The following is a 16,302-nucleotide window of genomic DNA, read 5'->3' as shown; positions in this document are numbered from 1 at the left end:
CCAATATTTCCTTTAAAACGGGCCAATCATTCACATTCGAGTATCTATGAATCGCTTCTCTCGTTCTACCTACACATTTATTTTTTATGTAACCGAATATTATATTTTTGTTATTACTATCAAATTCGACAAGTGGTGGTACAATATTTTCTATTTGGCCTATAAAATCTGGCAATTGATTTGGATCATTGCCATCAAGACTTTCAATGTTCTTTATACATGTCAATATTAAATTGAACCTACTTATGGTTAAAGCATCCATTATGTTTGTTGTTGCAAAAAATTAATAATATCCAGGTAGTAAAATGAGTTTGAATAGACTCAAAAGCAAAAGAGGAATATGTTCGCTCTGTCTGCTTTTCTGTTCCACTAGTCCCCAAGGTGAGAGTCCGCTTCTTATGCGTACGCTGCTACTTGTTTGTTGATTTGTCTCTTCCGCTTCCGCTAACGCTGTTGCTAAATCAGCTTCACTGCTTCGCTGCTTATTCAAGCTCACTCACTAGCGCATACATATGGTCGTAAGAGTGAATGAGTATTGTTTAATGAAATATTGTTATCGGCGATATAGGTATGATCGTATGCTCTTTAAAATTAATGGATGTTTTGTTGTTGTTTTATAATGCACACATGTTTTGAAGCTGCAGTGTTTTTGACTGATTCTATTTCTTTTTCAATTTGTCCCTAGAAGAGTAATTGTTTTTAATAACGCTTTATTTTTCCACTCACTTTGAAGTTACTGCTGATTTATTTAATTGCTCAAAATTTTAACTAGGAGATATCTAGAAATGTACAAATATTGCGGTTTCCAAAATAAATTCCGCTTTATGAGAAATTTTGTTTTCTCTGTCCTTCATAAAGGTCAAAACGTTGACGCTTATTTTTATGATTTTCTATATTCTTTTTTTTATAATTTTGGTATAAATAGTTAATTTCTAATTTGCTTTCACTTTTAATCTGGTGAAAACTGAAATGTATTGCCACATTTAAATTTTGATAATATTTGTATTCAGTTCATATAATTTCTTATTACTATTATTATTTTTTTCAATGTCTTTTATTTGTATTGTCTTTTTTTTCATCTCATCCAAGTTTATATCTTTTTTTTTTAACAATAACACGCCATCTTGATTCACATTTGAAAATATGTTCGCTTAATTTTAAAATTTTAACACAAATGACTCTTGTCAAGTTATGCAGATTTTAAAATCTTCATCCTCGTCGCCAGTTAAGTATCCAAGTCAGACAAACCTCTTCAATGTCATTTCAAGAACTAAACTTTATTTCAATCCAGTTACATTAAGGGGTTATATACCTTGTGGTCCGGTGAAATTAGCGAAAGTTGGGTTTTTTTTAAAGATATGTAGCAATAATTTTATTGTATAAAAGTTTTTATTATTGGATATTACAATGTTTAAAGAAAAAAAAAAAGGCTTTGTTTGTGTAAAAATATTTAAAAATGGCGGAGTTATGGCGTTTTCCCCCAAGACCCTTTTTTTGGAAGAGGCTTGCGGTGGACGCGATTCAAGTCCACCAAGTCAACTGAAATCAAAAAATCGAAAAGATTTCATTAGTATAGGGTTATATCTTCTTAGTGAACGATCAATATATTAAATATTTTGATTTTTGTGAAAATAGGAACATGTTTTTAAAAAACTCCACTTCTACAGTCCTAAAATTGGCATTAAAAAATGCATATCTGCAAAATAAAAATTTATACATAAAAAGTTGATCGTTCACTAAGAGGCGACATCAATTACGAACAATTTAAAAAAAAAATTATAAAAATCGGTTGAATACTTTTTTTGCAATCGCGTCCACCGCAAAAGCATTTTTGGAAAAACACGTTTTTGAGATAATCGCGTTTAAAGTTTCAAGCGCCGCATGAGGCCGTACGCTCAGGGCGTGACGACGCACAATTTAAAACGCTGTAACTTTCGATCTATTGCTCAGATCTCTATGAAATTTTTGGAAAATGTTCTCAAGGGATTGTACTTTACGATAAAGAAATAAAATTTATTTTGATTTTTTTGAAAAACACAAGGTATATAACCCCTTAATAACTTATAACTATGCTCTTACTTTCTATTTACTTATTAATTATTCTCTTTATTTTTATTATTTAACAGTTGTTGATTCTTTTGTTAGTAATATTACCTTAGACTAACCTTAAATGTAACTATGTAACTATATGACAATATGCGTAATGTCTGGTCCTTTAAAGCGCTTTTCAATAGCCGCAATGTCCTGATGGAACCTTTCGCCATGTTCATCGTTACAAGCTCCTAAATCACCAGGGAAACAATTTAAATGATTGTGAAGGAAATGGATCTTTAGCGACATTAATATGCCCATTTCGCCATATGCCGAAATCATTTCTGCAACAATATTTTTATAATTGTCAGCTCGTTTGTTGCCAAGAAATTGCTCAATAACGGCAACTGTGCGTTTCCATGCACGTTGTTCGATAGCATTCAATTTTGCTGAAAATTCATAACGTGCAACTATTTTTTTTTATCTGCGGACCACTGAAAACACCTTAAATTATACACATCATTAAAAAAAAAAGTTACTAAACACTGTTTTCGTAATATTTTTAAAATTTTTACTTGGTGCGAATAAGTCACAAACGTAACAAAAGTTATTTCGAGTCGGGCACTGCATTTTTCGTAAGATGAAATATACAGAAAGACGTTTTCGCGCAACAGAACTTAAAACAATTGTCAAAGTATACGTCTGCTAGTAGCGCAACTGTCAGATGATCGGAACTCCCGGAACTGTAACAAACACACAAACGGCACAGAGTGTGTTGTATGAAACAATAAATTAAAGGTTAATAAGTTGTTTAAAAATTTCGACTCCTTCAAGTTATGCCGAAAATTAAGAAAAAAATTTTTTTTTAGAAAAAAATCTGAGAATTGAAAAAATTTTGTTTTTTTTTAATTTTACATAATAAAAACATTTCCACGAGTCTGCCTGCAGAAATTCAGCACGATTGGATCGCGGAAAAAGGGTTAAAAATTGATCCAAAGTTTTGTAATATATTAATTATTGGAAGATCCAACTTTTCGTGTTTTAATTAATCGTACACATCTTTCAAATTTAATGTGCCAGAATAAAAATTATTAGTTTTTGCAAAATTTATAGTGTTCGTTATTAATTGAAGTTCATTATAAACTTCTGCTATAACAATGTTTTCGGTTATTGCTTTGTGATCGAGGGCTTCGAGTATTCTCTCGAACTGTGAATTAATCGTTCTTTGCTTATTATTATTTTCTATTAGCATGTTAAGTGTAGTTTTGATTTCTACAATTCATCGTGGTCTGGTGTGCTAGTGATGAATTTTAACATGGAGCCAAGAAAGTTAAGTGATCTTTTGGGTCTATAAATATTTGGAATGAGTTGAGTTTTCAGGGTTTCGATTTTGTTCACTAAAATTTGAGTTTCAGGTTGGTTTTCTAAAATATATGCAGATTTCATTATTCTTTTCGTATGGCGCGATTATTTTTGAGAGATTAGATATGTGATACAAGAAGGATGTGTCTTGATAAATGTAAACAGGATCTGCTTCTACTAGTACATATTTCCTATTGGCTAAATCTTTTATATTATCGCAAAGTACGATAGAGAAAAGTAAGGTAAATATTATTACATACATGCCTTTACTCTGATATTGTCCTTATGTATAATAACTCTTTTATTGGTCGTTATTGTATCACCGTTGTCTTTTTTGACAATATGTTTGGCGTATTTTTTTACGTTTTTGTTCCTTCTATGCGTCTTTGAATATACCACGTCTCTATTGGGTTACCAACTGCCAGATCTCCGAATTGAGATGCTTTATGCGAGATCCTGACATTGCCGTAAATATTTTTACACTTAAACTTTAACCTTAAATTAGAAACGATTTTTTTCTTGCAAGTCACCGGGTTTCTTCTCGCGGAATGTTAGTTCAAAATTACTGTCACTTTGTTTTATATCCTACTGCTTTTCCGTTATAACATAACAGAAATTATGTATATATAATTAAATTATATGTAAAGCATAGATAATAAGACTAGGAAAAAAGCATGATTGAAAGAATAATGAGATGGCACCTATCGTGGTACCGTTACTTTGCTATCAGCGAATTTGACACAATTGTATTGTCAGGGAACAAATTGTCATGCTGCGCTTTGACACGTCTTCGTTATCATGTTGAGAGCGTTTTCGATATGGTTTTTATTTGCCATTTCAAACTGCCTGATGTCAGGAAGTCTGTTGGCAAGATCCAATTCATACGTTTTTTGTTAAGGTACTTCATGGGTTTTGACGTTTCGGCTTTTATAGTGAATGTTATATATTGGTGGTCGGAAAAAGAGTGCTGCTAATCAACGCTCAAATCCTGCACCAGTTGTGTACATGATTCGCTAGCAAGAGTAATATCGAGTACCTCTCTTCTAGACGAGTTAAGAAACGTAGGGGCATCACCTCTATTACATATATCAAGCTTATTCGCTAGAATATAATCAAAGAGTTGCTCACCTCGTGTGTTGTTGTTTGTACTACCCCAAACAATATTATGTGCATTAGCGTCTGCTCCAATAATGATGCGTTTCTGGTTCAGATGCGCCGTCTTGATGAGCCTTCTCACTGCTTCAGGAGGAGGCGCCTCCGCTGCGTCGTAAGGCATGTAAGCCGACACAATCCAAATCGGGCCGTGGACAGCTTCAGCCTCTATGGCAGTGGTGTCAACATTGCCAACGGGAAGAAGAAAAGCAGCAATATGTTTTCGAATGAGAATACAAGAGCGCGATCTGACGTTAGCCTCATCTTAATGAGAATGATGTCTTCTCTGAGGTCAGAGAGACGAAAAATGAGGGCTGCTGAGGCAGCCTTAGAGTGATGCAGATTAATCTGAAGCACTGTTAGACGAACATTCAATGACTGTGGTGTTCGCGTCATCATCGCTTTCCAAAAGTCTATCCTCGCCCTCGAGTTGAATATTGAATAAGTGTCTCACAAGTTCGCTGTTCGATTCCGAGTCGTACTCAATCGTCCAGGCTTGTGAGAGAGGCTCTTCGCTGGGTGCGAGGAGATCTTTCGGCTGATAGGTCCAGATGGTAGTGGTGATGAACCCGAACGACACAATCCCTTGCGGTCGTCCAGTGCTTGACCGCTTTCCTGGCTCAGGAGCAGCGTGACATGTCTGGAGTTTCCTGAAGGCTCTTCCACCTTAACTACCCTCCAGTTTTCGGTGGGTAGGTTCGGGTTTCCGATCTTCAGTAGCTCTAGAATGGTTTCCGGATCGGATGGCTCTAGAGGTATTCCTGCTCTGCCGCGTGGTTTGTTAGGAATTTCGCTCTTATTGACAAGCTGCAGATTCGCCCCGGGCCATACCTCGCCGAGTCGGTCGAGAGCCTTGCGGTACAGGCTGACAGAACGTTGATCTGAGTACGCGATCAACTTGACCCTTGCTTGGAACCATCCCGCGTCAGAGCTCTAAGGAGGGGGTCCTGGGTTCCGTTTCAGAACGTCCAGGTTGCCCAACTGAAGTTTTCTCACCACAATCTTCCAGTTTGATGGAGAGATGAAACCGTCAGGGTGGCTCTTATCCATCACCGCCATGACCAGATTATCTGATGTTTTAAGATTTATTAGTAGAAAAATGAGAGCGAAATAAAATACTTGTTTACCCATCAAGCTTTGCAAAAGAAGAAGGACGTGTATATTATCCTAACACTAAGTTGACTGCTGTTTACATATACATATGAAACACGCCTAATGTGTGGTGAAATTAGCAATTAGCAATTAAGTCTCGTTCACAATTACAACACTATCTCTGGCAACTTCGCAGAACTTGCGTAATTTGACCTCAAAGGAAGTTTTTTATGCTTCTTGGGGTCGTTGGAACTATGAGGATCCTCTGAAAACCGCTGCCGCTTAGCTGCACTCGGTTCTTCTTTGTACGCCTCATAGTTCCGAAGGAATCCCCGGGCCCAATCGAGAATTGTCTTCTGTTGGTCGGGCAGCTCCTTCTCAGGGATTTTGCTGAGCTTTCCCATAAGGAAAGTGGCGCGTCTTCGATCTCTATATAGACGGAGATGAGGAGTAGGGTGGTCCAAGATCCTATGGTAAAAACTCAAGTTGGATGTAAAAGCCAAGGGACCCCCCAATTCTTTTCTATTTGATATAAGAAGTAAAGAGCTAAATTTTCAAGGTCATAAGTCACTTGGAAGGCAGTGCTCAACGCTGTTTAAAAAAGGAAAATGGGAGTTTTTTTTACAATTTTTGAAAAAAATGACAAGACATGTTAGAATACAAAAACTTAAATTTATTTGGTTATTTTACATTATAAATCATGTTTAAAATATGTACATTTTATGGTGAAGACCATAATAAAAATGCAAGTTTTTACATTTTTTCTTTAGAAGTGGATGGTTTCTGTAGGCTTTCTAATATAGAACGACCTTCTTCGTTGGTTCAGTCGGAAATTGTTTCCGATTAGCCTCTACAATCTGCAGCAACAGCTGTTTTTCCTCCTCATCATTTGTTATGAGTTTGTTAAAATCTTGAAATAGTTTAACACCTCTTTCTGCGATGTCATTGACCACTTTGATTTTATTTACAGTATTTTTTGCCTCTTTGAATTCTGGCGTCTGTTCCCATTCACTTGGGTGCTTGTTCAAAAAGCTTTGCTTAATGTTTAGCTTAGTAAACAACATCATTGTTCTACTATTAGCGAAATCTGCCAATTCACATTCATCACTTAATAAATTGGCATTTCCTCTAATCATCCTGGGCGGTGCAGGGACAGACATCTTATTCACGATGCTCACTTTGTTTTCAAGGCTCACTTTCGTGGAAAAAAGTGATAATCCGACCAGTTCGTCGGATAGGTACCACAAATGTTGCTGGAACGCTTTTTTGATGGTTTTAGCTATCTCTCCATCAATCGCGCTGTATTTCCTAGCCTCTTTCCAAAACATTAGGTCGTTGAAAGCTGCATTGGCGCTGATTGGAGCCTCAACCCAGTTTTTCACGTACAAAAGTGCTCCGAAACGGACAAATCTGTCCAAGTTTTCTTTCTCCTTGTTTGTGAGATGGTAAACTCCCTGACCTTGGAAAAGGTACAATTTATATGCATAAATAAGCTTAGCCATCCACCGAGCGTGGTGTATAGGCCCAGGTGCTCTCCAGTGAATTTTTTCTATTGTTTGTCCTAACACCAACAGTGTCAGTTCAATAAGTTCGAGGTAGTCATCTCGAGGCTGGTCTTTCTTACTAAGATGATGTATCAGGGATTCGATGGCACTGTTTTTTAACTCAGCTTCTCCAGGGGAAAAATTTAATGGTGTGTAATCTGATCGATCAACTGCATTCCATGATTCCTTTAACCTTTTAAATATGGGAATTTCAGGAGAGCTTGAAGGTCCCAAACATAATGTAAGTACTTTGCTCAAAATGATTTCCATTATGTGATGGCGACACGGCAACCATAGAAGTTCTTTGTTCAGCGTATTTTCAATGAAAGTGCATGCACCACTCTTGACACCAGTGTTGACGGCTGTTGTGTCAAATCCCATACCAATGATTTTATCATCAAGATTCCATGTTTTAAGAGTTTTAAGTACTGCATCACCAGTTTTCGAACCTGTTGCACTAGCCAATTTTGGCACCCCCAGTAGTTTCTCATTTCCACCAGCATAGGAAACTAGCACTGGTAGTCTATCTACTTTTTGTGAACCTAAAATGTCGGGCAAGATTTTGCTGTCCCAATGAACAACAACTGGTTCTTTGATGTCTAAGTTTGATTTCATCTCTGTTGAAAAATTCTGCCTTGCTGCTTCTCGTTTTCTTTTTATGGAACTTGAAAGCGGCAATGCCGCAGGATCATGGCCAAGTGCGGCGGCAATAGGAATGATAAGCCTTACAGCTTCACGATCGGAAACTTTATTCCTGTCTAAAGCCCCTACCACATTCATGTCAAAAAGGCTCTTCTTAGCCTTTCGTTCAGAAACATCTTCGCTCTTGCCACCTAAATCTTTTTCTAAATCTTTTTTGGACGAAGGTTGATATAATTCATCATCAGAACCACTTTCAGAAATGCTTTTGGCACTTGAACTATCATTAAAGTCATCATCGGGTGGATTAATAGAAGAAGACGTGGATTTTGCAGCAGAAACAGACTCTTCTCTTCTCTTCTCTTTCAAATCTTTCTAGTGCTCTTTCTTGTTTTGTAGTATACTCTTTGTCTTGAGATGAAATGATCATTTTTCTCTCAGTTCTTTGGTCAATTAAAAAATCTTTGTCTTGTTGTATTTTCATGAGAATTAGAGCATCTGAATGGGCAATGTCAAAAAGCTTTTCAATTTTGTCTACAAATGATTGCTCGTTTGTTCTTTGTTTTTCTGCCTTTATTTTTCTTTAAAAGTAGCCACTGTGAATGCACACTTTCAAGTTTTTCAATCGAATCCTTGGTATATTTAGTCGGGATTAGGGCTTTGCTCCAAACTTCATTCAATTCTTCAATTGTGCTATGACTAGCGTTCCTGACAGATTTTTTTTCACTTAAAAAAAAGTGAAATCTTAACAAAACTTCTTTTGTTGTAGGAAGTTGGTTCTTCTTTGTTAAAGGTTCTAAGTCCTTAACACCAATTAAGTAAACACTGTCCGCCTGACGCGTCTTAAGAGCAGCTATTTTGATTAAAATATAGTTCAAACCTGAAACAAAAAAAGGCGTTAATTACCCGAAAGTATGAGTTTTTTATAGAAATTTATGAAAACTAAACGTTGTTGAGCACTGCCTTCTATATGTTCTAGGGTGCTAAGATTTTGCATAGATTATTATTTTATTAGATGTAACAAAATGAGAGGGTCCCTAGGTCTCTAAAAAAAAATTGAGTTTTTTGGACCACCCTAATGAGGAGGGATAGGTTTTTTGGAGACTTCTGTCCGAGTTGTTTTCCCAGTTTATGGCAAAACAGCTTTGGTGATTTTTGGTTCTCCGCAGCCGAGTCGGTTTTGGAGGAAGTAGAAGCCGCAAGGGAATGCGGTGGTGTCTCTTTGACGGTTTTGCTCTTAGTGAGCACTTTCGCCACCGAAGGGGTGGTTTTTGACCCCGCCATGAGTTTAATGGAGCCAAGAGGTCTTCCCCGTCTGGAAGGAATTTGTTGATTTTGTTGTGTTGTTTTTTTTTTGTGTTTGTTGTTTTGTTCATTATTGCGGTGCGGTCACTCAGCTGACGAGTCATCAGTCGTCACCTGGGATATAAGTAGGGAATTCATGGGGCTCACCACGCCAGAGCCCTACACCGTGGTAAGTCGAATTGAAACTGGGGTGCGATAAGTGCCCCAGAGTCCGCATACTAGCGACTTAGCTCACCCCTAGCTGATATAAGGAAGTGGCCTTCTCCCCGTGGGCCCATGTTTATTCCATTCGTATTAGCAGAGACATGACCTACTAATACAAGTGGCTTTTCGCCATCCACCGAAGTGGATATGGGTCACTGCCAGCAATTATGACAGTTACGGCACGCGTGCAGTAACACTACACAGCATATTGTTCCCCCTGCCATAGTTGTTGGTTGGCGAGAACTAGGCTGGTTCGCGAGTAGGCTTTTACCAAGGCTATGACCTACTTAACCACAGAAGATAACTATCCACCACCTGGGACGCGCCGCAATAGATGCCCAACCAAAGGGTACTCAGGCTTACTTGCCTTTATTTAGTATTTCAATGAATAGTATTTGAATAACTAGCCTAACCTCAATTAATAAACCGCAACTTGTTGACGCTGGATCACCCTTTGAAGTTGCTCGATCCGACCTCCGCCGAACGTTGCTAACCAACGGGAATGCTTGCTATTACGTCGATTTCGATTCTCCTGATAAATTTCGCTCCTAACGTCCAGTTGTTTGCTGTGAACTAACTCGCTGTTAGTTCCGTTATTCCTGCTGGCTTAAACCCTGGTTTCTGCACGTACACGCAAGTTACCGCTTTTAACATAAACGAAGACCCACACAATACTTCACTTTTTCTGCTAAGTAATAGCAAAAGCAGCTACCTGCTCAATAGTTGTAGTGTTCCTCTCAAACCCTAAAATACATACAATATAATTATTAAAAATTAAATACGCTTTTTGATATATGAACACAAAACACGTAATATTATTATGTAGCACCTTTCGATCACCAATGATAATCGCGCACCAGTTCCGCATACTCGATCGATAAGATCGATATTTACCCTGGAAGATTGCTTCAAGCTACAATTCCTTCATCACCAGAATCTCAATTTTTGCCACCTGTGGGTGAGTTGGTAGGTTGCTTGGTGCTGCAATTGGTCTTGGTTTATGTGATATTGTTTTTGTAATAGCTTCATCTTTATTTTTTTTCTATTCCTTTAGTTGCGTTCTCAGCCTCAGTATTATTTTTCCGCTTTCCGATTTTCTTATCGCCAATTTTTTGTGAGTCTTTTGCTACTGTGCAACCTCAGTAGCTAGCTGGCCATGTTTCTCCACAGTTGCTCCTTTGGTTTTGTGCTTCTGCGTGGCTGTAAACTTTTTAATAATTTAAAGAAATGATTGATAAAATTTGTGAAAATATAATTGAAAAAAACTCTCGAAGTTGAATTTAACAGCTTGGCTAGTATGTTTTTTTGTTATTTTTTGCGTTATTCGCTCACTTTGATATTTAATTTGACAGAGATGCCATTCTCTATAGAAGAAGACAACTGTTTAGTATTAAGTAACATAAAAAGCAGGGATTAATAATAAATCCACTAAAAGTAGTCTAACCGTTGACATACGTCAATTTGACAATTAGCTGCAAAATTGACAATCAGCTGTCAAGACTGTTTGAAAGGTTTTTCTTCGTAGAAATTACTTTGGTGGAATACTCGTATTTTGGAGTTTTTGGTTTGTTTAAGGCAAGCGGCGACGGATAACAGCGGTTTGCGGGATAGAGCTAGCGGCGGGTGGCGTAACTGCAGCGGTGCGGCGTGAGTCGACGACGTGGGAACAGGTAGAGTCCCCGGCGAATTATGGAGCAATGTATGGTGGCGTTGCCGACATATTCGGCACGAAGACACGCTATTGCAGCGTTCCTTAAAATGCCGGGTACTTAGACAGTTTAGGCACGCCTTGGAATCTTTGACAAATTTTAATCTAGCATTTGAATCTAAGCTATGGAATTTTTCTAAAGAATAGATTTTGTGACCTGCGTTACAATATGTACAACGCGATTGATCTGCGGTGGCATGAAAAACTTTTGCTGATTTTCCAACTAATTTTTGATTGTTCGGCTTTCCTATCGATGACTGGTTTGCGGCGTTAATATCATCGCTAATGAGCGACACCATTTCCAAGAAGGACGAAAGATCTTCGAAAGTAGGAGGGTTGTCACTTGTGAGCGACAACTCCACCTGTTTGCGAGTTTCAAAGGAGAGTCTGGTTACAATTGTTTTCTGGCCAGGCGAAATCTTTCCAAAAATGCATATTGAAAATTTCTACCTCCGTTTTTTTTGTTTCGTTTCTGACCAGGCGTAATCTTTCCAAAAATGCATATTGAAAATTTCTACCTCCGTTTTTTCGGAGGCTGTGAAAGAAATTCAAATGAAAATTCGGACGAAGGTGCGTGTATAGCTGTTGTAGCTTTCTTCCTCTGTCGCAATTTGAAGGGTCTCCACTTTATTATATAATAAATAAAAAAACAATTAATATGGGCATAAGATTATAAAGCTTCACCGCACTAACCTACACTCTCTTCTACAATTGCTTCTAGGTTGTAATATTTGCATCCGTCAAGGATATGGTGTATTTTATTGTAGTGCTCCCACGCAGATGGGGTACCACGTGAAGGCCAAACAATCTCCTTCTCATCTCTGTAAAACAAGAAGACTATTTTTAGAAGTACATAAGAACATTTTGCTATCAAACAAAGTTACCTACATATATTTATTAGGTAAATTGTGAATTTTGACTTTTATTTCCCTCGACGAAAACACAAAGTCGCGTTTGACCTCGGCAGCTTCTCCTGCCGCAACTCCAAAAGAAATTCGACTGCTTCTATGTACCAGTGCGATCGCGTTTTTTTTTAAGTGAATGTGTAATCTGGGACGAAGCTACCATGTCAAACAAAACGTCTGTGGAAGCACTGGATAGGACAATGCGCGATTTGCGCAACAAAAATGCACCTATGGGTGGATGTACAATTCTGTTCTCAGGAGATTTCCGTCAAATCCTACCAGTTGTGACTCGAGGAACACGTGCTGACGAAATAAATGCTTCGCTAAAAAGATCCCACCTTTAGTCGTATGTCAATAAATTAGAGCTTAAAACTAATATGAGGATTTCGTCATCTTCACGTGAGAACAGGCTATTTCCAGAGATGCTGTTAAAAGTTGGCAATGGAGAATTAACACAAAGTGAGGGAAGGATTAACCTAGAAAACCTTTGTGTTTTGATAGACAACATCCAAGAGTTAGTCAACAATGTCTATCCAGACATTGATAACATAAGTTATAAGACAATATCTTGGTTTAAAGAAAGAGCTATTCTGTCACCAACTAACGAACAAGTAGATAAAGTAAATACCTTGATTATTTCAAAGATTGATGCGCCGACGAAAATATACTACTCGGTCGATACTGTTCTCGATTTGGAAGAAGCTGTTCATTTTCCTACAGAATTTCTAAATTCGTTGAACCCGTCTGGACTCCCTCCTCACAAAATGGAGCTGAAAATAGGTTGTCCTGTTATTTTATTAAGAAACCTAAGTCCACCTAAACTTTGCAATGGCACGCGTTTGCTGGTATAATCACTGAAAACTTTCATAATAGAGTGCACAATACTCACAGGATGTGGTACCGGAGAAGATGTATTGATTCCCCGAATCCCGCTGATACCATCGGATCTACCATTCCAATTTAAACGCTTACAATTTCCGGTAAAGACATCTTTTGCAATGACCATAAATAAATCTCAGGGTCAACTTCAACGTTGCAGGCTTAGATTTGAGTGTTGACTGTTTTTCACATGGCCAACTGTATGTCGCTCTTTCAAGAGTAACCTTTAGAGAAAACATGTTTGTATTGTCTAATGACAAGAAGGCTATGAACGTTGTATATAAAGACATTCTGTAATATAGTAATTGTTGTAAAAATAAAATAAATACATATGTAAAAATGCAAAAAGTTAATATGCAAAAATGTAGGGTATGAATTTAGATATCCCAAAGATAGCAGGAAATCTTCATGCTATAAAGAAAGGGGAATTGTTTTACTCCAAATTTAACGCGTGCGGGCCACGGGCAGTAATGAATAAGCCAAAACTACTGGATCGATTTTAATAATTTTTTCAGTGAGTGACATAGGGTATATATTTTATACCCGTGCGAAGCTGGGCGGGTTGCTAGTTAATAATATTTAACAAAACTTTTATTAGAATTATGTCTACAAACCTGTTTTCTATGCCGGCTTCCATTTTGTGAATAGCACAATCGTTAATGCAAACGGCATATACTGTAGGCAAAAATAACGTCCGTTTTTTAGATGGACGCTTTTTGAACTCTAATCTCCTAATTTTAAAAAGTTGTATTGTATGGACAGTAACCTTCAAATATGTACAGTAACCTTCAAATACTCTGATTTCAGAGTAAGTTTCTAACCTTGCAGATATATGCATATGTTTTGTGCACTTTTTATCAATTGAAGAACTACATACATACGTAAAGTACTACATATACTAATTAACTATTTACCTACTATCAGAGAACATAAAATATTTGTTTCAAAATTTTCTCCTAGGATTAAAATGTCCGACACAGAACTTTTTTATAAGCTACTTATGTTGTTTTCTGCAACTTGCTGTATGCTCATGCCCGAATTAAAAGTGTACTCTCGATAAAAAATAAAAATATATTCTTTATACATACGTATCAAGACAATCCAGTTACAGTGGCTTATGCACTACACAGCGGTTATACCCCGACTGTCGATTCCTTAGAGAATAACTCTATTTATACATTATTTTAATCGCTTAGGTGTAGTTTATTTATGATGACTAATTTCTATGGAATGTGAGGATTAGCTTATCGCTCATTGTTATTTCTGTTGACTAATTTCTATGGAATGTGATAGATTATCATGGCACTCGACTTGACAAAAACTCAAGATTTACCAAATATTGGCAAATAATTCAACGCGAATTATTCCAATATTGACTATTTTCGAATGGTCGAGAAAATTAGCTTATGAGCGGCTCGTTTTATGAATGAAAGTACTTTGCTCTTAGAATTATGAGCTCGGCGCGAAATCGCTTACCGCAGTGTTGCCGCTGTTTATCTATTTATTATGAAAATTTCTGAAATTTGCTAATACTGGTATGATTTTCAGACTTTTGGATTTTTTGCAACGTGAGCAGCGCGAGCTACCGGTAGCTCGCGATCGACGGGTTGGCGACCACTGCCTAAGAGAATAACTCTATTTATGCATTATTTTAATCGCTTAGGTATAGTTTATTTATGATGACTAATTTCTATGGAATGTGAGGATTAGCTTATCGCTCATTGTTATTTCTGTTGACTAATTTCTATGGAATGTGATAGATTATCATGGCACTCGACTTGACAAAAACTCAAGATTTACCAAATATTGGCAAATAATTCAACGCGAAATATTCCAATATTGACTATTTTCGAATGGTCGAGAAAATTAGCTTATGAGCGGCTCGTTTTATGAATGAAAGTACTTTGCTCTTAGAACTACATATGAGCTCGAATTTATCAATGAATTTTTTGATTATAAGTTTTTGTTGAAACTATTCAGCGCCGCCGCGACTATTTTAGGCTGTTCAGCACCATGGCAACTAGAATGATGGCCGCTACGGCTGCGCGCCTATGAATGCATTTTGTTCTTGTAGTCGCTAGGCATAGAATTTTAGCTTTGCGCGACATACACATTTACAGGAATAAAGTGAAAAATAAAATAAATTTGGTGAAGTTAATTTGTTTTTATTAAAGTATTGTTCAATTTTTATTTTATCTCCTTAAAAGTAATCCCCATTAGAGGCGATACACATACTATGCCAACGTTTTTTCCAATAATCATAGCATTTCTGGAAGGCCCATTTCGGTATGGATTTCAGTTCGTGTGTGCGGTTGTATTTACATGCATGTAAGAAAGAAGATACTCCTTCTTTCGGTTGAATTTCATAACGTTTATTTATTCAGAACAATATATTGTACAAATGCAGTGTTTTTTAATTAAGAGTAAAAAATAGTTTATGAAAAATAAAGTATCGTTAGCGCACACGACTGATCACGACCGCTTCTTCCTCTTACATGCCGGTTCGCCGGGGCTGCCTTTTGGATAGAGTTACCACCCTTCACATGGATATGTGTATAAGTTAATGTTTTACATTTCGATTTTAATTTTTAAAAAGGACAATCGGACTATTGTCCGATTCATTTGTCTTTATTAGTTTAAGCTCAACTTAAGATTAATTACATTATGTTTCTTACTTTTACATTACACCTATTTCGACCATCAATATGCTGGGGCCGAATCGTAACAGTCGTGAACGAGCAATTCGTCACGTAAAAGAACGCAAATCGGATTATAACTATCGTGAACGTGTTATCGCTATCGTAATTCGGTATGATTAAAAAACGTCATCGAGTAATCGAACAACTTGTTCGTTCGAATTGTCATTCGATCGGTTATTTATAAACGTAATTGCGCAGAATTCCAAAGTATTAACGAAAAATGTAAGAATAACTAAAATATATGTAAATTGTGTAACTTTAAATGTAAATATGTATATATGCATTTGAATATTTATTTCAGTTCTTTTTAAATAACTATACCTGAAGTTTTGTTCAAGTTTAAATTAACTAAATTTTACGTTTTTAAATGGAGTAAAAAAAAGCATTAAATGAAATTGATTTTGAATAAGTATCCATTAGTGTTTCGAGTTATTTTATTTTATTTAGGTCGGTTAGCATTATACTTCAAAAGCATAATAGTACAATATGAAAACAAGATGGTTATGTCGAGTTCATCAACGAGATTTTAATTTGATCTCTGATTGTTTGGCCGATTCTAGTATACTGGCCTTCTCCAGACAATATGTCAGATGCTGTAAAGCTCACATTAAATTGTATACAAATGTTGTGAAGCGCTGCGTTGTATTCTAGGATTCTCCACCGACCTTTCAGTACACCATTAGTTCGTTCAATGATGCACCGTGCCTTGGAATGAATTTCATTGAACCTTGCTTCACCTGATCCGTCCGATGGATTTCTGTACGGTGTTATGCACCACGGCT

At 36.9% G+C, this 16,302-nt stretch overlaps 1 protein-coding gene across 2 annotated transcripts in view; it reads left to right on the top strand.

The window, feature by feature from the left end:
• The window catches only part of LOC128858769 (galactosylgalactosylxylosylprotein 3-beta-glucuronosyltransferase I), a 74,201-nt gene that overhangs the window by 17,037 nt on the left and 40,862 nt on the right, over nucleotides 1-16,302 (top strand). Inside the window, exon 3 of one of the 2 annotated variants that reach the window (XM_054095269.1) lies at nucleotides 15,029-15,586. The exons of the other annotated variant lie outside the window; for it this stretch is intronic. The gene's annotated coding sequence lies outside the window, so the exon portion shown is untranslated. Of the gene's footprint in view, nucleotides 1-15,028; nucleotides 15,587-16,302 lie in introns of those variants that run through there. 2 annotated transcript variants of the gene reach the window in all.

Source organism: Anastrepha ludens, chromosome 3, assembly GCF_028408465.1.
Source record: "Anastrepha ludens isolate Willacy chromosome 3, idAnaLude1.1, whole genome shotgun sequence".
In the NCBI taxonomy this organism is placed as follows: domain Eukaryota; kingdom Metazoa; phylum Arthropoda; class Insecta; order Diptera; family Tephritidae; genus Anastrepha; species Anastrepha ludens.
This window is presented reverse-complemented; position numbering and strand designations above follow the sequence as displayed.